Source organism: Anolis carolinensis, chromosome 3 (assembly GCF_035594765.1).
Source record: "Anolis carolinensis isolate JA03-04 chromosome 3, rAnoCar3.1.pri, whole genome shotgun sequence".
NCBI lineage: Eukaryota > Metazoa > Chordata > Lepidosauria > Squamata > Dactyloidae > Anolis > Anolis carolinensis.
Genome location: NC_085843.1, coordinates 271,063,894 through 271,085,303, shown reverse-complemented (window position 1 = coordinate 271,085,303; position 21,410 = coordinate 271,063,894). Strand labels below are relative to the sequence as shown.

Genomic DNA, 21,410 nt, shown 5'->3' with positions numbered 1-21,410 from the left:
AGCTATGCATTCTGCAGGCACCTTGGCATGATGCCTTGTTTTGCCAAGAGCATTCAGTGTTCTTCACACACATGGCTCTGAATAGTAGTATATCTTTAATATGGAAGGGAGAAGTGGAGTAGATGTGAAGGGACAACAGCCTTGGATCAGATATTTACATTTTTGGTTTCTTCCAGGTTCACAAGTCCTTGTTACATATTACAGTTGAAGTGACCATCCTTCATCAACAGTTGGAGGGGTTCTTCCATAATGTGCCCCTGACTTTTACCAATGCAATTTCCAGAAGAGACCAAAAAGAAAAAGAAAAAAAGAAGAAGGAAATATGCTGATCTTTGGCAAACATTTTTCTATTCCATGGCATAAAGCTTCTCTGTTCCTTTGGAAAGGAGATAAGGTGAGTACAGCTGCTCCCATGCAATAAACTTCTCTTTTATTTTCTGTTCTGTTACTGTACATTGGTTGCTATTAATTTTAAACTTTCCTTGCATTTTGTAGGTCATAAAAAGAGCAATAAAACTGTTCTTTTCTGCAAAATGTGCAGTTCTAATGCCCTCTTTTTAATATAGACCAGCATGCTTTAAGAGGTACGTATAGCTCTCTCCCTGCTTTTAAATACAGCTGTATGTAAGCATTGACAACCACATATTCCAGAAAGAAGAGAACTATGGGCAGTGTTGTGCTTAGTTATACCTGGGAGATTTTGGTAATTGGCAGCACAATGTGGATGAGCTAAGAAATTCATAGCGGAATAGTTAAAGTAATTCAAATGCCCAGGTCAGCATACCTTGCTGGTTTAATACTGCCAACAAAAGGGAAAGAGGTCACAGAGAGGTTTATAGGCCGACACCATCCGGGTTCCTGGAATAGAGTGTTCAGTCAGCCCTTGCTGTGGCGTTTTTAGTACATTGCAATGTAATCTGAATCAGTCTTGTCATCACACTTGTCCAAAAACAAGGAGTAATAGTTCCCTGGGAACTGACAATAAAAAGGCATTGAAGCACCTTTAAAGTATGCATTTTGAGATCTGCACATAGGTCCACCCTGCCTTGACCCCACAATAGTTCTGTGACTAGGTGTATTTGTTTATCTCAGTTATGTTCAGAAGAATGAAACATCTCAAAATTTCACTTCTTAATGGTGAAAGTGTTTGGCACTTATTAAAAATGATTTTTTGCACGAATAGTGCAAGCATGTTTATGCAAAATATAATTGCTACTTAATTTGCACAGCAAAAAAACCATATTCATGGTTTGCATTTTTCTGGTCAATAAAGTGCCTGCTGGGCATGCTTGTGCTTTGCTAATCAAATGAGAAAACAAACAGGTAATTTTGTGTAGAAGATTCCTGTGCAAATTGTGCAGATGGAAGAGAGGAGGGAAGGATTAATCATTTTGCTCTCCTGCTGAAGTTAACTCTATCTCATGGCACTTGCTGGTTTTCTCCCGCTTCTCATCAAGGATGAGAAATTTGGCAACCATTTATAATATCCCTATCTGTGACTTGAATTTTATAAGAAAATAAATCTATCATCTTTCTGAGCAGAGGACTTGGGAAAACATGTTTAATGTTCATATTGGGTATTGAAAAGAATCGTCATAATTATTCATTCCTAGGCTGAAAACCAAGTTTCCTGACACTTGAAAATTCTCTTCAGAAAGAATAGTAGACCTGTAAGAATTTTACTCAAATTTCTCCTGGAATTCAAATATCCCAAAGTGTTGTGAGGAATTATACTGTGAAGAAAAACCCATGAGGTTTTGCACACACATGCATCTACCCTTTGAGAACTCTTTTCCAGCAGACACGTGTCTTTTTCTTTAAACAGTCCTTTGTTTTAACCTGATGTGCCAGAAGACTCTTCTAATTAGATGTATCCTACCTTTACCTTTTATGTTTTATTTGGTTTTCTTGTGTGACTCTAAGGGCTCATATATACCTATCCAAAAATCCATGGCCAGTCTAAAGCAGAAATACTCCCAATTTGGATGGATACAAATAGTATATTGTACAGATGCCAAGTATGATCGATTCCATGTTTACTGAGTATCTAGCAGGCACTTTGCTGCATTTCTGGATGGCCATCTTTCTGTCTATGCTTTCACTGTGGGAAGGCTTCTAGCCTCTTATGCTAAGTGACCCTTTTGCAGATCAGACAAAGCCAGATTACAACCATACCAGCAATAATGGAAAGCAAAAATGGACTACTGCAAAAATGTTCTTTCTATCTTTCCAGTTCTTTCTATTCCTCTCAGCAATAAACAATAGCATATATTTGATTTCCTAGCTCTTCGCGTCTGGTATAACTTTCCTTTATTTTCATTTACCAGAAGCTGTTTTACAAGCCTAGAGATAAAACAAGCAATTCAATCTAGATTACTTCAAGTTTGATTAATAAACTAAGTTCAACAAAGCTGCTTTTTAAAGGTAAAAATTACTGTTCTGGCTTGAGAGTGGAGTTGCATCTACTGGAATTATGCTACTTAAATCTTCCTTATTTGGGAGGCAGAGCTTATTTACCCCCCTTAATTGCCTTCCCTTTGGAATAACGCTGCAAGAGAGCAGGACACGGGAGTGGTTAAAGCCATCTGCTCATCGACAGTCATTTAACAAAAGTAACTTGCATTGTAGCTGGAGGGGAAATCAGATAGCAGAAATGAATTTGGACCAGCAAATCAAAGTATCAGTTTCATTAGTGCCCATCAAAACAAATTGCTAGGCTGTGGGCCTTTGTGTTTTATTAGCTCCACCGTCATTCTACAGCAACAGGAGAGTCTGAAAATCTCATGTGACAATTATTGATGGAAGACTTCAAGGTTGGCTATCAAACAGACTGTAGAAGAAAAGGCTGCTAAAATATACATTAACAGAATGCCTGACCCACAATATTGTCCAGCAATGAATAATCTGAATTCATATAACATAATAATACTAACAACACTTATATGTTATTGAGGGGATAACTGTTTATAGGACATCCAATAACAACCATATCCAAGTTTTCTGGAGGAAAACTGGGATACAAAGGCAAGAATTTGAAACCAAAACTGAATGTGCATCATATGTGTCTGGTTTGCTTGCTTGTTTTTGCCTGACTATGGATGTGAAAAACCTCTGTTCAGTTTGTTTGTTTATCAATAAACAAACAAACATAAATGTGCAAATTGCTTCATAAATATTTTTATAGGATTTTTCCAAGATATGCAAGTTGATTTATAACAAACTGGAAAGAATATAGTAATTGTTTTGCTTTAATACATTCAGTGATTTCATAACATTTAGCAAAAATGATGATTCAACGATCCTGGCAAAGGGTAATGAGCTTAGCTAATATTCTAAAAGTCTGGATTTGGATTCCTGCATATTTAGATATATTTGTGGTGCTGGACTGGTTTTACAGTATATTTTTTATCCGATAGGCTCCTTATCTATAACAGCTGCATGGTAAGCTAGTACAGCATGGTCTCGTGCCTATTGGGAATAGCTGTACCTATTGAATTTGCCACCATCTGCTACACATAGATAAGAAATCAAGATTTCATGCCTATGTTTTGCAGTCATTGCTCCTAACTAAAGAGCTGAAAGCCACCAGATCCTGTCTGAAGTTGGAGGCAAAGCAGTGTAAGCCCTGGCAAGCAGTTGGATGGGAGCTAGTAGCCAACAAGGACCATGTGCTGTTGGCTCCATTATTTGCCTAACAAAACCCTATGAAATTAATATGGTCTCCATACATCAACATGAAACTTGAAAGTATGTACAATGCATAAGAAGGGTATTAAAAACTACATCAGCACATTTTCCTATAATTTGGATGGCAATAAGTTTGTTTTAAAAAAAGGTTATGATGGAAGAAAGTGAAAGTGCCAGATTGGTCCCCTCCAACTTTTAGAATTTATGGCAAAATCAACTGCAAATGTTAAAAGAACAACAAATGAATTCAAGGTTTCTGCCTACTTGGAGAAATGACATTGATTTTTGTGAACTATGGAAAATTTTCTCATTTCGGAACCTTTCGGCAGAAAAAAAACATTTTACAAAAACCTTGGTGTTATTGTTGGTGGGAGGAGATGCCCTCTTTTTTCACATAACATGTTTTATGCAAAAATTGACAATCTTCTAAATTTGATATTTCTGTATGTCAAGGTTAGTGATGTAATTTTGTTTTTTCTTAAAGGAAAAAAATGAATAATCTTATTAATTTTCTTCTCACCTAAAAAGTTCTTGAAGTATTTTGGATCTTATTGGATGCAGAATCTGGGACTTATTCCATGCAAAATTTGCATGTTAATGTTTTACACAGAAAACAGCATTTTTTTTGCACAGGAAAAAAAAGTATTCTTCTTTTGCATGACACGCTGATTTCTATACAAATCAACCATTTTCAACATTTTTGGGGTTTTTAAAATCATGTCAGAAGCAAATTGAATCAAGTTGCTTCTGGTGTGAGAGAATTGGCCATCTTCAAAGACGTTGCCCAGGGGACGTTGCCCATCCTGTGGGGGACTTTTCTCATGTCCCCACATGGGAAGCTAGGGCTGACAGATGGGAGCTCACCCCATCTCACAGTTTTGAACCACCAATCTTCAGGTCAGCAGTGCAGCTAGCACAAGAGTTTAACCCATTGTGCCATTGTGCTCCAACATTTTTGGTGAATCAACAGAAACAGCATTTTCTTCACAGGAAATACTATTTCCCAATAGAAACACAATGTTCTATGCAGAAAGCACAATTTCCTGAATAGAAAGGAATGTTTTAAATGCAAACAAACCACACAAACTGCATTAATCCTACAATGTAGATGCATCCTTTGACATTATTTTCATATTTTTCTCTTATTTTTTTTACTCACTGCTGGGAATACATAGACCCACAAGAATTTCTTATTCATTTGTGATTATCTGAATAAAAATGAACAAATTCCTTATTTTAATAACTCCCAGCAGATTCTTTATTCCAGGGTGGGGAGGGGGGCGGGATCATGATAAAACATAACAGTAGTAATGGCTGTAAATTTATGTACAATTAACTTTCATTACTCTGGCACGAATTATTCTAACTGCTTCCATGTAACAATTCACTTGGCAGATTCTTGAGAAAATGGCCACAATTTCAAAGGGGCATCAAAGTCCAATGTCTTTCGGCAATTAAACCCTGCAGAATATCCTAGTAAAATTAGCTATGGAAAACGAAGCACTCCAATGCTGTTTGAGGCTTATTATTGCACTATGGCAATTACATTTTCAAAGAAGGGCAATCTGAAGAGTTTAAAGGATTTTTCATTAATATTAACACATACTTGCTAAAAAGTCAGGCATTGGCTTAGTTCCTTGGTATATGAACAAGCCCTGCCTTTCCCTCCTTTTCAGACACATCTATTGTCAGTTGCCTGGAAGCAAGTTGTCTATAGTTTCCCGGTGACAGGTGCCCTTAGAGAACTTCATTTTTTTTTAATGTTCTCACAAAGGCTCAGATTGTCAAGGGGGATGGATTTCTTTTGAAGCTGAGGTCCCACCACAGGCTGCTCTAGACCACTGTGCTTTCTCCATAACACTGGTTTAAACTATGGATTGAGAAGAAGCCACAATGAGATGTCATATTTTGATAGAGACAGGCCCAGCTCCATCATCAGAGGTTGATAAAAGGCCCACCCTCCATTCTAGTTGCCACTGCCCTGGCCTCGAAGGGAGAGAGGAAACTAGCATTGCTCCACCATGCCCATGTACAAAAGAAGATAAATGGTCATCCTTCTGATGGAGATGGCGATGATAATGATACCTTCTTTTAACTAATCAGGGGAAGGTTTCTTTAACATGCTGATATGACAGAATCCTTGGAGGGGAAAAGGTGGCAACCATGACAAATAGGGGTAGTGGTAAAGAGGAAAAGAATTTTGTCCCCATATTAAATAGTGAGAAATCTCCATCCACCAAAGAACAGGAAGTTCTCCTGAAAACTCATGATCTACAAATGGACTACTGAAATGGCTGAAATGGATGCAGTTCACTGACACTTTCAAAAATGAATTGTTGTCAAGTCAGGATATTTCAGTTGTGGCATCAACAAGATGGGGTGCTCTTTTTAGGGAAGTCCATTTGCTGCCACTTTTATGAATTTTAACCTTCTTCAGGGAAAGTGGCAAGTTGTTGGGCCCTTCTTGACTCATTTCATTGAAAGTGATTGCTCCCTTTTCAAAACTATTTTTTTGAATTATTGCAGCTTGTAGCAGTCCTTTCTTTTTCTCAGCCTCATGCCTATTTTCCTTTCTGATCCCCACATCACTTAGTTATACAGCTACTGGCAGCAAATTCTAACTTCTTCCATTCCTCCCATATAAGTAGTTTACTGCAATAAAACTTACTCCCCCCTAAAAAAGTTATTTTGCTCATTAATTTCAACACCAGCTTCCAAGTAGGCTATCACTTTGTACCTGGTACGGCCTCATTCAAATGTCTGCAGGCTTCTAGCAGTTTCCACTGTCAGGTGGACTCCATAGTTTTCTCCTGTTGGGTTTTGGGGAACCTACGTGCTTGCACAGTATTTTGTGGCATTTCAAGTTGGCCTTATAAAAATGGATAATGTCAAAACACCCTGAAGGCACTAGATCCCCTAGGACTTTGGAAGCTAAGCAGAGTCAGGCCTGGCAATTAGTTCGATGACTGATTGCAAAGGAATACCACAAGCAGGCAATGGTAAGCCACCTCTAATATGGCATTTGTTTCCTTGCCTAAGAGCAATAGATGAAATGTATGGGCTCTCCGTAAGTCCACAGTCAACTTGAAAGCACATAGACACATACACATAAATGTTCTCAGTAAGCCAACTGCCCTAATACAGACTTAGACGTGCAATTGAGGTTTCGTTAGCTCATAACTGAACCAGAACTTCAATCTAGATTTCATGACAGCTAATCAGAATGATTCTGTCCTTTGGGTAGTGTGGCATTCCATGGTAAAATGAATGTTATACCCATAGCCTTACTAGCACAATATGGCAGGGATAGGCAATGTATGCCACAATGTGTCTCTGTCCTCCACTGATGGCCTTAACTGTGGCAACTCCATTGACAATATGGTTTTTGATCAATTAAGAAGAAATACTGTGGAAATAATGGAATTTTGAATCCTATGGATCCATGGTTACCCAATCCAAAATCCCCTTGATATTTTGCTTTTTGGAATTGGCAGGAAGCTTCTAGTAGGAAGGACACCTATGGTGGCTTTCCAGAAACATACTGGGAAGGATCTGTTGCTCAACAAATAGGACTCTTTTTCTGTAGTTAGACAGGCATTGACACCTTTACTACAGTCTCTCGGTCAGATGCCTGAGAAAGAGAGAATTGCTCTCTACATTATTTGTTCCTTACTCAACAGTCCACTCCAAATCACCAAAAGAGCTTCTTTTGCATAATGGTGGGCAAACATATATTGTCAAAATTATCCCTTTCCACTCATTTAACTCTATGGCTCTGTGTTGTGTGATTCCTCAGGCTATGTGAAGTAATGTGAAGGGATCAGAAGCATGTACTTTGGAGTATTTAGTTAATTTGTAATAAATTTATTGTTCTCATAATGAGGGATACTTTCACTCCTTTTGGAAGCAGTTTGATCATTACAGGGATTACTAAATGGTAGAGGAGGAATATCACATGGTTCATGTTCAAGCCCTTCTTGTATTTTTGCCTTGTATTTTGCCAGTTTTTATGTTTTATATCTGTAAGCTGCCCTGGGTCCCCCCAGAGAGATAGGGTAGGTTGGAAATAAACTTTTATTATTATATTTTGTTGTGTTGCTGAAGGAGATTTAGAAGGAGATTTAAACATTTTACAAGTCATAGAATTTCAATGTTTTTGGGAAATGTAATAAAATATAGTCTTTTATTTACTCCTGAATAATAGAAAAGCAAAAAGCTACTTAATGAAAGTTTACTATAATTGTTACTAACTGCTTTTGCTAGACCCTGGAATTATAACCATAACTCCTAAATTTCAAAAAAATAACTTTCCAAGACATAAATACTGGAACCAATAACACTTTATCACACACCTCTTGAATACTTTCCAATACAATTTTAACATGATTTTCAATAAGCCAAAGAACAACAGAGCTAAATCTATTATCCATGAACTGAATATTAATACATAATTCATAAATGAAACCCTTTATTTCAAAATGTTACCAATTAACTAAACAACCACTGCTTTTTGCAATTAAACCACAGTCCCCACAAAACTGCCAGACATAAATTACCAATGCTGTAACCTTTAGAAAAGACTTGATACATAAAAAGTAAGGCAAGAATAGACACGACATAAAAGAATGGGGAGGAAGAAGACCCTTAATAGAGTAACTTCAGAATGGCATGGATATTCTACAGAACTGCTGACAAGACTCCTTAAATAGGCACGTTTGAAGACCTTAATGTAAAATATATGTGCTTTGTTTCTGAACCCTACAGCTTTTAGCAGAACAGAAGCCACACATAAATGAATATGTAAATATACACTAGAACAATAACAGAAATAGGTTACCAAGATTCTTTGTAAATCTTGAACTGGAAAAAGTATCTTTAAAAATGTAGATTTGCTCATCTTCACTCCAACAACTTGGCAGTTCTTTTGTGATAGAAAGGACACAAAACAGGGTGCATCCACATCCTAGAATTAATACAGTGTGGTACCACTTTACCATGGATCAGCAATTGCTGGAGTTGTAGATCTACAGTGTTTTTGTGCAAAAGAGTACTGGTGCCTTACCAACTACAAACTTTGCCCTTCGCTAGGTGCTGAATCAGTGCTGGGGTTCAGCACACTGGATAGCTCATTGCATGCTCAGACTGACTCCAGGAAATGATTCACAACCCCATTGGCATAGATGCCATCAGCTGGCAGAAATGGAAGAGGAACTCATTTGATGTAGTCACTAGCCAATTATGCAAATATTCTTTAATACCTCCTGGTTAGAAGCATATAACAGGGTAATTCTTGCTTGGTTGCCCAGCAGTCAAATACATGATCCAGTTATTAACTCCTCTTCTTCTTGTCATCCATCCAGGTTTAACACTTCATCAGTTCAGCTGATATGAAGAGGCAGACAGGGAGTGATGTCCCTGCTTCCAACATAGTTTCAAACATTCTGACCTGCCATTTTCAAGTCATGAATGGTGGAAGAAACCACATCAACTCTTGCCCACAAGTGCATGCATGTTGAAGACAGCAGACATGATGGAAATGAGCTACCCAATGTTTAGGAGGACTCGCAACTTGGAGATGATGATGATGATGATGATGATGATGATGATGATGATGATGATGATGATGATCATCATCATCATCATCATCATCATCATCATCATGACCATGATGACTGGGCTATCTAGAGTCTTGTAGCCCTTGAAAATAAAAAAAAACAACAACAACAATAACAACAATGCAATATTTATTTCTTCCCTTCCTCTCCCCATTGATTGAATTGACTTCAAGGGCCCAGTGTTGGCCTCACTCACTTTCCATCCCCTTTCTGCACAGCGAGGCTATGAAACCTTTAAATCATACCTGAGTTTTCTCCAGCAGCACATAAAACCTCTCAAGAGAAGGCTCCAGCCATGGTCTTATAATGTTCTGGGACAAGCTATAGGAATGGGCAAAGTTTAAATACAAGAGGTCATATTTAAAAGGAGACCTTCCTATATAAATCAAAATCCCTTTGATTCAACAGAATATGTCAAGAAGATTCTTACTGAATAAAAAAAATAAAATAATCCTGCATGCTGTTTCATACCTATGACCAAATGCCTATGAAAAGCCCACAACTGAGGCATGAAATTAATGGTTTTCTTCTGCTGTAGGTATAAGCAGGTGGCATTCTGTACCTCTGAACCTAGAAACTGTGTCTATAATGACAAGTAAAAACAATTAATGGCCTCATCACCCATGAATTTCTCTGATGTCCTTTTACAGCTACTAATGCCAGGTGCCATGGCTGTCTTGTCCCAGAAAATTAAAAGAAACAAAATAATTACTCATAGTCTCTTACACACACACACACACACACACACTTGTATGTTTGTAGATGGGGCAGACTGTGCCTTTTGTTTTGGATTCTCTAGGGCTAGTTTAAGCAAATCATTGTGTTTTGCATAAACCCTCCCCCCTACCAAAAAGTGTTGAAAGTCTAGCTGTGATTGATATTTTTTCATGTGTTGTCAATGAGTATTTGCGTCCCCATAAGTATGTTTTACATCCCCTAATGATGGCTAGATGCATAAAGGCCTTTTCCCTCCCATCTTGCCTGAATATGCTCTCTGTAGTAGAGCAAGATTCTATAGTAAAGTCGATTATTTTGTACACGGGCCACCATGTACCGAGCACTTGAGCCCACAAAAAATACAACACTACCATTAGGAAAATGCCATTTTATTGGCATGAAAAAAAACCTTCAAAAGCTGACTATTATTATTTAGAAAAGGTTAAGTTAAACCAGGACATTATATCTCTCCTCTAAAACTCAGTCTTCCTTATTTATTTCTGTATTCAAATATTTATATCCCATTCTGCATAATAGTATTTCAAAACAGTGTACAAACAAAATCAATTTAAACAATGTTAAGCAGTTTTAGTAACCATTATGGTACTAAATTACACAAATAAAGTGTTGTGTTTATTTTTTAAAAAAACAAAACATCAAAAAATGAGCACAACATTCCTGCAATACTGGAATTTGTTTTCACAGTCATATTTCAGTCTTTGTGAAAGACTAGAATCTGTTTTCATAATCATATTTCAGTCTCTCTCATAGAAACAATAGAAGGCAAGCACGTGAACTAAGATGAACCCTTTTGAAACTAAACTTAGAAACTGGCTGCAGGCTAACATCATGTCCACAGTCTCCATCAACATGCAGCTGATGGATGTGCTAAACTGATGACAGACGATAACACAAAATCTCATTCCCAAACACCATTTTGCTAAAGCAGGGATACACTTCACATCACCATAATCAGTTCAAGTAGGTGAGGAAGTCCTTGAAATCCATACAGCAAGAAGTTATACCATAATGTAAAAGAAAAAAAAAACCCTTGAGCAAAAGGGTCAGCTCACAAAATCCAGAAACTAGGTGAAAACTGGGGAGGGGAAGGAGGGCTAGCCCTTGAAATGAGTGCTGAAGTGAAAGGATAAAATATGGTTGCAGCAACTATCTGAAATATTAGATACTATAGCCTGTTATCATTTTGCTACAGTAGTTGCTATGGTATAATATAGGAAAAGGCAAAGAGTATCTTTGGAGCCATATATGGCCCTCAAAAGTAAATTTTCTGGTCTTCAATTCCTCCAGACTCCCTAGATTGTCATTTTATGTCCCCAAAAGGTGAACTGACTCAAGTAGAAGCCTGTAGGTCTACACATTGAGGTTTTAAAAAGGTTGCACAGCCTCCCCGCATATCTTAATATAGAGAAAACAGTGTTTCATGTTCAGGCATGGATATCCTGTCTCTTCCAGTTCTGTTCTACATTTGGGGCTCAGGGCATTTTTGGCAGTCTATCCATCCCTTGAAGGGTCTGAGAAGCATTGGGACATAATTGTAGATGTTCATTCATCACTACAGTCCTTCACAGAGCTGGATGGTGACTCTAACACTGAAGGTTTGGTACCTTCTAAGAAGGTACTAAAATTCAACTTGAAGCCTGTTTAAGGTCATGATGACTATGAAACACTCAGCCCCAGTGTGAACTGTAACACAAATTAAGCTGGGAACAATGTGTTAAAAAGCCACTGGAAATTACAGATGAAACCATAAAATTACTGTTTAGTAATTTGATGGGAGACTATCAATGCATACCAAGTGTTGCATGCTATATTTCAGAGCAAGGAAATTTATTTATTTTATTTATTACAACATTTATATCCCACCCTTCTCAACCAACAGGGGACTCAGGGCGGCTTACAATAAAACACACATATAAAACCTGTACAATACACTATAAATCAGTTAAAAATTAACTTACATAAATGGCAAAATCAGATGTGAATATTCATTTTGTACAATATTTATGGGTTTGCCAGCTGACTTGATGGCACATAAACACACCTCCGAACATAAGCATGCATACATGCTTCAGCTTGTAGAAATTTGTTCTGTGTGTGTGTGTGTGTACAATAATAGTCATGATCATCATGAACATAATGAAAACATAAACACAACACACTGAAACATACAGTAAGACCCCTGTATCTGCGAAGGATAAGATCCTAGCCAGACCCTAGTTATCTGATACTATGGATACAACTGAATGCCATGAAACAACAGATTTCTAGGACCTGGCATACCATAGATTTGCATTGGAGAACCTACGGATTGCTAAAGAGGTATACCACAGAACTGCCTGGAAGATTTTGCAAATTCCTAGAGAGAACACCACCATCCGGACACAGGTGAGTGAAAACAAGAATATGGGTGGGTTCCATGGGTATGGAATGTTATTGAATGTTCATGAAGTCATCATCATCAGTGCTACAGGATAAAAACAATTTTGGAAAAAAATAAAATAAAAGTACAAAAGTAATGGTCACTGGAATGATCACTTGGCTCGCGACAAACCATAGATATACCAAATATCAATTTATCACGTGTTCTCTTCATCCACATCCATTAACTCTTGACATATTGCTTGCACACCTTGTGAGGGGCCCAAGACTTATCCTGATCAACAAGTTTTACTTTAAAATATGCAAAATAGGTTTGCCTGAAAAATGTTCCCTCTGACTGGGAATGGTGAAACTGCCACAGATATAGCATAGCAAATCACGGTTGTTTAGGCACTTACAACAAGAAGTAGGAGAGGAACACATGATCTTAAGGAAAGGAAATATGTACATATGTAAATAAATAATAATATTTTTTGCTAATGCTTTGTATACAGACCAGAACTCGGACTACACTTCGGAATTCAGTTCATTATATAAAACTTCTCACCACATGGTCCCATGTGTAACTGAATAGTCTAGACCAGTGGTTCTCAACTTGGGGTCCCCAGATTTTTTTGGCTTACAACTCCCAGAAATCCCAGCCAGTTTACCAGCTGTTAGAATTTCTGGGAGCTGAAGGCCAAAAACATCTGGACCCTAGGTTGAGAACCACTGGTCTAGACAAGTAGCAACCTTCTGCTGGTCTCCAAGGTCGTCCCCCATCCCTCCCCACCTGAGGGAGGTTTGTTCTCAGCCAGTAGGAGAGTACTAGCCTTGAGTGTTTGTACAGATAAGCTGTAGAGAAAAAACTTCACACGATAGAAGAAAACTGAAGTTTTGAAAACAGCATGCCTATTTAAGTCTAAAACAGCTGAAAAATTGTACTCAACAGGCATTATGTTAAAAATTACTCCACAGTGAATTGACACATAGTTTAGTTGTACTTTCATTATTGCAAATAATTAATTCTAGTAACTGGTTTCTTGCTATTACTTCCCTTTTTTAGTAATTATATTCGAAATAATCATTTTTAATAGTTGCTTCCAAGTTTTTCAGATATCTTTTACCTTATAGCTCCCTGTGGATTCCATGAGAGTAAGTCCTCAGATGCTAAAGTAGGGAAGACTGTCCAAGGTTAATATAAATAATATTTAGCATCTTCACTGTCCAGCTCATGCACCTGATACTATAGTAATTTATTGCCAATGGAAATTCATTCTGCAGGATGCTCATTGGTTTTGCAATAGGATGGTGATACACTTTTTTTGCCATAAGAAGCTGGCATGGCTACCTTTTAAAAGTCCCTTCTAGAAAAAATCATTTGTCAGGCAACACACACACACACTTTTTCTGACTGCAAATCACTTGCCAGTTAACTATTCATTAAACCTGCCCTTTGTCAACATGTGATAAGCCATCTATTAAAGTAAATGCTGCTGCATTACAAACCACTTTCAATTACAAACCATAATGGAAAGGATTGTTTTCTTTCCAAGAGCAGGTGGCAGAACCACAGTAAAACTCACCAGTGATCAGCCTGTTCCAGCAGTTCCATTCCAAAATTATCCCATATCCCATTGGGGTTAGCACTGGCTGCCAGCACACTACAATTTTGCAGGCTGCTAATTACCCGTATCCATTAATTTAACTATTTTATCATACTGGTGAAACAGGGCAGCCTTTTGTTTGCATCTCAGTTTCCTACTCTTTCTTTTCTTCTCCCTAGGGCCTATGTAATAAATGCATTATAAACAATCAGGAAGCACAACATATAATAGGCTGCTGCTTACTTAGTCAAGGAAATGAAATTGATAGCCACAGCAAACGTCATCCAAAGATACCCAGCACTGTTCCCAAAGATTGTGTTTTACATTGGGTATACAATACATGCATTCAACACTCAACAAATCTCCAGTCAAATTCATGTACTATTTTATAATAGTTGCAAAGAAGGATGCAAAGTTATGCAGAGCACCAACATCTTTCCTTTGTGCAACACCAATGCTGCTCACTTTCATTTATTGTCATTATACACACACATTCTATGTAATACAATATGTTTTAAAAAACATTCCAAAGGAAAATTGTGGGGTTGCACAGACAGGTGAAATCTGAAGATTGTAGCTCCTGCTGCTTCAGAACATCTGAATATTTAACCAAAGTAAATCTTGTTTTAGTTTATAAAATCAAAGCGAGTTCTTCCAAGATTATTGTTCTCACTGGAGTCTTAACCCCCAGTGATTGGATGCATACCATTGAGGACCTCATCACATGGAGGTCAAGAAGCTTGAGGACAGTGGGAGGATTCATCCCCTTGCCATGGTTTGTTGTGGGCTGACATCCCATGATGTTTCCTTGTTATCCCCTGGCTTCTTCTCGTGCTATCCCTTGGTTCTTCAATGAGGATACGGGTAGTCACCTTTATCTCCAGGGCTCCCACTCAGCATGTTGCCGGCACGCTGCCAGGATGGAGCCCAAAGGATCCTCACCAGAAGTAGCATCATTTGATGGGCTTCGGCAGGTTCCATCCTGGCAGTGTGCTCTCAGCATGCTAGGACTGGGGGAAAATCCCATCTGATGAAGTAGCTTGTTCTGAGAATAGCAAGAAATACAAAGTAGTTTTTTTCTCAGGGACATTCTTGATCATTAAGCCTGAAACTGCTTGTTCAAGAATGCTTGTGAGGATGACCTCTGTTCAAAACAAGCTGGAATCAATTTCCACAAATTGTTATTTTATATTTTTGTGTGGACTTGCTTCTGGTAGTGGCTGTCCTCCAAAGTGCTCCCTTTGTTTCAACCCTCTTCGTTTTCATTACTACAGTAGACTCTCAGCTAACTGGAACTTAAGTAACCAGAATTGAAGAAACAATACCTTAAATAAACATTAAAATAAGATCAATGTTTATAATACAGGAAAATCAGTTTTTATAATACAGTAAAACTGTATTACATTAAGTTACATTCATCTTAATTTGCTTTTAATAACTATTTCAATACCAATATCAAATCGATATGGAGTTTATGGTATAACATAGTATTAGTTATCCAGCATCTAACAAACTTCAAAGGTGCCAGTTAACTCAGAATTTACTGTAGGTTTTTTTCCAGTTGGTTCTGTAGGATCAATCCCCTATTTCTTATATTCAGAAAGTGCTGGTGTTCTCTGATGTTCTCACGTTCATTGCAGCAGAAAATAACAGAGATGCCTTCCACCATCCCTGCAGTTATTTGGATTTTCAAATTGTAATAATTCTTTCTTAGTGATATCTCTGGCCCTCAGATACCGAGCTCCACAGACTGTAGCACAATTATATATCACTAATGGCTGGTAGCTCTGTCCTAATGCTAATAACACACGCACACACACACACAGCTCACCTTCTGCTCTCTCCTGACAACATTCTGCAATATGCATTATTGGTGATAAATTATGTAGAAAATGGTATGCAACAAAAAATCAGTTCTTTTGTTGATGGGGGTCCAGCAACCTTCAGATCCAATGGCAGAACTGTGCCCACAAACACATTCTATCCAGACTAACACTAAAATAATAGTCAAATTCAGTTCCCATTGCTGGCTATATCCTGCTTCAGCCAAAGTTGATGAAAGATGGTCTCCCAAGGGTGGCATAGCACAGAAGCAAACAATTCCAAGGTATGCAAGTATGAGCCACCTACTCATAAGTGTGCAAGCAGGTTAGCACGAGGAGGGACACTCCCCCATCTCAACCTTCCCAGCCTCAAATTGCCACTACTATAGATGGACATTTTCATGCCACTTGCACAAATGTCAGCATTTAAATAAAACAAAATACACAACATTTTCAGAGACGTTCTCCAGATCTCAACGTCTCCTCATCAGAAAGAAATCAGATACTCCATGACTTTCTGTTTAACATCTTTCATACTGAAAATATGGATAGTTAGAATGAATCTGGATATAATGTTACAAATTTTAAATTTAAGTTTTAATTGGTTGTTTATGTCGTTTTACTTTTTATGTATTTATTATGTTTTAAACTTTATTGATCTGTATTTTAATCTGTTGTTTGTCTGGGCTTGTCCCCATGTGAACCACCACGAGTCCCTTCGGGGAGATGTAGGTGGGATATAAAAATAAAATTATTATTATTATTATTATTAAATTCACAGACAGCTGATCAGTGGGACATGCTTTTGAGAGTATGCTGGTGAGAAACAAATTATATCTATCACTTTTCATTTCAAATATTTGTTTCCCGGAGTGTGTATTTATGCTCCCAGTTGGAAATTTGCATTCTGCAATGAGTGAGGCTTGTCTGATCTCTAGATACAATATAAGGAAAAATGTTTTGATTTACAACTATCTATATTTTGCTATTGTGTCAATTGGGTGAACTCTTCTGATCATCATCTCCCAGGTTCTGCCATCTCACATTCAGCTGTGGCTGGTGTTTTCCTTAGTTGTGAAACAGTGTGCAGTTTTGATAAAAGAGGTATAAGTTGAGTATCCCTTATATGAAATGCTTGGGATTAGAAGTGTTTTGGATTTCGGTTTTTTTCAGATTTTGGAAAAACTATATTTGTATATATGTACATATTGAGATATCATATTTAGATCCATGTCTACAGACAAAATGTGTTTAGGTTTCTTATACATCTTGTCCACTTAGCAGGAAGATAATTTTATATACAATAACCTTAATAAAGGTGAGTATGAAACAAAGTTTGTATACACTGAATGATCTGAAAGCACAGCTGCCACTATGTTAGCCCCCCCCCCCCCAAAATGTGGACATTTTTGGGTCTGGGAGGATTATGGAATGCAGAATTCCAAATAAGAGATGCCCAACCTGTATTCATGATGTTGAACTCCCCCCCCCCCCCCAAATAAAATAGATTTACTCCTTTGGATAGTCTGTTTAAAGTTCAAACTAAATCCCAAAGTGGATTAGTCAATCCACTTCATTGATTTGGCCACATACAATAACATTTCATGATTGATTGTTTTCCAAAAAAAAATGTAAGGGAGCAGGCATCCATGCCCACAAGTGCCCTTTTCCCATTTGGTCAGTCTTCTCTTTCTATTGTTTGTAGGTTCCACTTGTTTACACTGACAGAAACTTGCAAGATAAATGTTTCCCCACAATCCCTCCAAATCCAAAACAGAACAAATGTGTCTTTATTGAGGAGTTGCAAGAAGCTTAATTAAAGTAATAGGAATCACCTAAAGCTAATACAATGCCTTAAAAATGAGCATCAGTCTTTTCAAATGGGAAGGGTGAATTTGAGGTCAACAAGAAAGACTGCAGGAGAAAAGGGTATAAAGGAATAGCATTTTAGACATTTTTATCTATTGTTATCATTCATTGAACTGTAGGGCAAATAACTTAGCAGCACTCAGGAAGTTATGTTTCATTCCCAAACTGTACTGCATGTGAATAGTTCTAGTTCCTTTATTAAGAATTATAGAGATCTAAATTCCCTATATTGGCTACTGATGGTTGGAAAAAAAATCAAAAGATTCAGATGGATATTTTAAAAGGGGGCAAGGTTTCTTTCATAGCAATGACCAACTGTGTATGTGATTTAAGAATAAGTGGTGACACTGTCACTAATTGCTCTAAGGATTTGAATTGGAGAATCCATAAGGCATTTCAACAAAAGGCTTTATGTAGGTAGGACTATAAAACCTAATTATTTCTCACAAAGCAGGCCACTCCAGTTAAAATAAAAGACAGCTATGAGCAATATGACCATGCCATTAACAATTAGTCTCCTGAACACATGATTAGACTCAAAGAGATAAAGCAGCCTCTAAATTTAATGGCAAATCCCATATTTCTGGTCAGGTTCAATATTTTCTGGTAATTACACGGAAAGACCTTGTGCTACTTAAAAAGTACCAAGACGGCAAATATGACACCCTTCTCTATAGATTCACTGTTAATACTTAACATCTAACCCTAGGTATTTTTAATACAAGGAAATTAATATTGCCTTTCAAGAGAGTTCCTTCTCAGCCACTCCCTTCCCTACTGACTTGTTGAGAAAACAGGATCATTCCGAGAAGCTTTAAATGATACAGTTTCAAGAGCTGTTTGCTAATGAGGATCTTCTCAGACACAGATTGAAGACACATGTTGCCCTAAATGAAAATGAGCCCAGAACATGTCACGAAATGAATTCTCATAAAAGAGGAAGGGACTCGGATGCTGTACCAGAGGCATCAGGGGAAATGCTAAAGTCTGACACTTAGCAAGAAAGACAATCTAAAGGGCAGCACAATTCTAGTTAATGCAAAGATTGTTGACTAGCTTTCTTGGAGAAAGCCTATGAATTGGTAATACCAAGGCCATTAATTCTCTGAAAGAGAACCATTTTGAGAAGGCTCAAAAAACATGTTCCATATTCCATATTGGAAATATGCACACCTACTCACTGGTTCTGAGTGCACACTACTTCTTACTATCGATATCACCTTAGAAATACGTATGGATTCTCTTTCATCTGATTTTTAATATTAACGTTCTGGCTGGAATCCCTTTGTTTTCTTATACATGTGTAAACTGTCTTATTGATGCCACTGAACAATCTTATCTGATTTGGAATTTCCACATTAAATTTAAGATAGCAAGAAGAAGAGTTGTTCATGTGTGCTACTGTACATGCATATGAGGGTTGATAGATGCATGTAAGATACTCACAGGACGTACATTAGCATTTTACATTAGCCCGGGCTGTGGCGCAGGCTGATAAAGCATTCAGCTGCAACAAATCACTCAGACCAAGAGGTCATGAGTTCGAGGTCAGCTTGGAGCTGCGTTTGTCTCTGTCTTTGTTCTATGTTAAGGCATTGAATGTTTTCCTTATATGTATGATGTGATCTGCCCTGAGTCCCCTTCGGGGTGAGAAGGGCGGAATATAAATACTGTAAATAAAATAAATAAAATAAATTTGCCTGTGTACTTGGGTGTGTCTTCACTCTATACAACATAGCTATCCGTCCCATTTAGGCTGTGTAACCGTAGTGTTGGATCCATTTACCCAGTGGTTCTCAACTTGTGGGTTCCCAGATGTTTGGCCTTCAACTCCCAGAAATCCTAAAAGCTGGTAAACTGGCAGGGAGTTGTAGGTCAAAATACTTGAGGAGCCACAGGTTGAGAACCACTGCATTAACTCTTTCACAGTGGACAGTCATAGCATGGTGACTCCACTTTAACTACCATTACTGTATCCTATGGAATTCTGAGATTTGCAGTTTAGGGAAGAGTACCTTGATTTCTCAGTCAGGGTTGAAATGCCCACCGAACTACAAACTCCAGGATTCCATAGGATGCAATCACGAAGAGAAATCATAGCGCTATAATTGTATAGCGTGAAAGGGCCCCAAATGAGATTGGCAAACTGTCCTAGGACCTTTTTCACAGGGGCCCAAATTTGGAGGTGGTTATGGTTTTTTTCTTCTTTAGCTGCAGTCTGGCAGCTCCCATCACACCCCAGAAAAGTACTTCCAAGGTGGCTACGTGGCTGAACAGCTGCAAAAACCCTGCTGAAAATTGCCAATGGCACATGACGGGAGGCTCCCCATCTTTCCATAAGGAAAGATGGGTCAAGCAAGCTTAAAGAGGCTTCTCATGTATGATGAAGTAGGAAGCCGGGATAGTGCGGGGTGCAGAGCGACAGGTCCACACACCCCCTGGATGGATGCTGTCAAGATCACTGTGATCTGCGGCGATTCTGGTGGCACATGTGACATGGTCCCTAGTGCTTCCTCCACCTAGGAGTTGAGGTAATTAGAGTTCACTCTAGTAGACATTTTCGAGTAGACTATTCATGGTTCACAATACTAGATGGAATGTAGACCAGAGATGCTTTGTGTTCTGAATTTTTCACATTTGGTTATAGATTCGTCAAATAAAAATTGTTGTTTATCCATTCAGTCACTTCTGACTCTTCATGACCTCATGGGCCAGCCCACTGTCAGCCATCATCACCCTCAGCTCCTTCAAGATCAAGCCAGTCACTAAATATGGATATCTAAAAAATTCATATCAAAATGCACCATCTTAAAATGTATATAAAACACAGCTCAGGTATATTTTCATTAAGAGGGGTGCATGCATACAATCCATGCAGTTTTGAAAAAATGTCCCAAAATAAAAATTATATTTAAAACATGTAAAAACATAAGTGATGATGGAAGAAGAAGAAGAAGAAAGGCATGGCATTGGCGTGGACTGGTGAGATATATATTTTCTGTCTCCATCTGTAAAATAAACTTAATACAGGTATAAGGATGAGTGGAATAATACAGTGATTTGCCTATACCACTTCAGACAACTCCATTTATTCAAAATTCAATTCCATATTATTTTATACATAGATAAATTATGAGGAATGATATTCAGTGAAATAACTTAGTATGTAGAAAAGGAAAAGATGAGATGTCAAAATAAAACAGTGAACTGAAAAGCTGATCTTTAATCTATACTACAACTTCATAAAGCAATAATAATTTATCACCGGTCAGTACTGGTATTAACATAATGTACTCCTTAATACTGTATAGATAATCTGTATTACCCAATGAATAAGATTAATACTTGCCCATTTTCTTTCTCTCATTCTCAAACAATTTGATAGTTCTTAATACTTTCAGAATATGCCAATCTTTAATTAAATGTTGCTTTATTGATGCAATTTTCTTTTGACTCCCAATTTCTTGAAATGAAGATCTGCACAATTATTGATTGATTAAAGATTAGTCTGGTCATATCCAATATAGAAAATAGTCAATTCAGAGAGTCTAAGAAGTAATGGTCTAAATGAAATGTTACAGTACTGGTACATCAGGACCCAAGCATTATTACGTTCCCCCTTTCCTATACCAATAAAAATGCCATGAGCCATTGAAAATGTTTATTTGAATTTTAGCTTTACTATTATATATTATTGACTTTTGAAATATTCC

General features: G+C 37.7%; 1 protein-coding gene and 1 long non-coding RNA gene across 9 annotated transcripts in view; one reads left to right on the top strand and one right to left on the bottom strand.

Annotated features, from left to right (window-relative positions):
* Positions 1-21,410, bottom strand: part of nlgn1 (neuroligin 1) — an 816,109-nt gene that overhangs the window by 482,510 nt on the left and 312,189 nt on the right. The window lies entirely within an intron of this gene.
* LOC103278159 (uncharacterized) lies at positions 41-9,978 on the top strand. The gene is made up of 3 exons (XR_505831.3): positions 41-394; positions 496-584; positions 9,048-9,978. It is a non-coding gene; the product is annotated as an uncharacterized LOC103278159 (long non-coding RNA).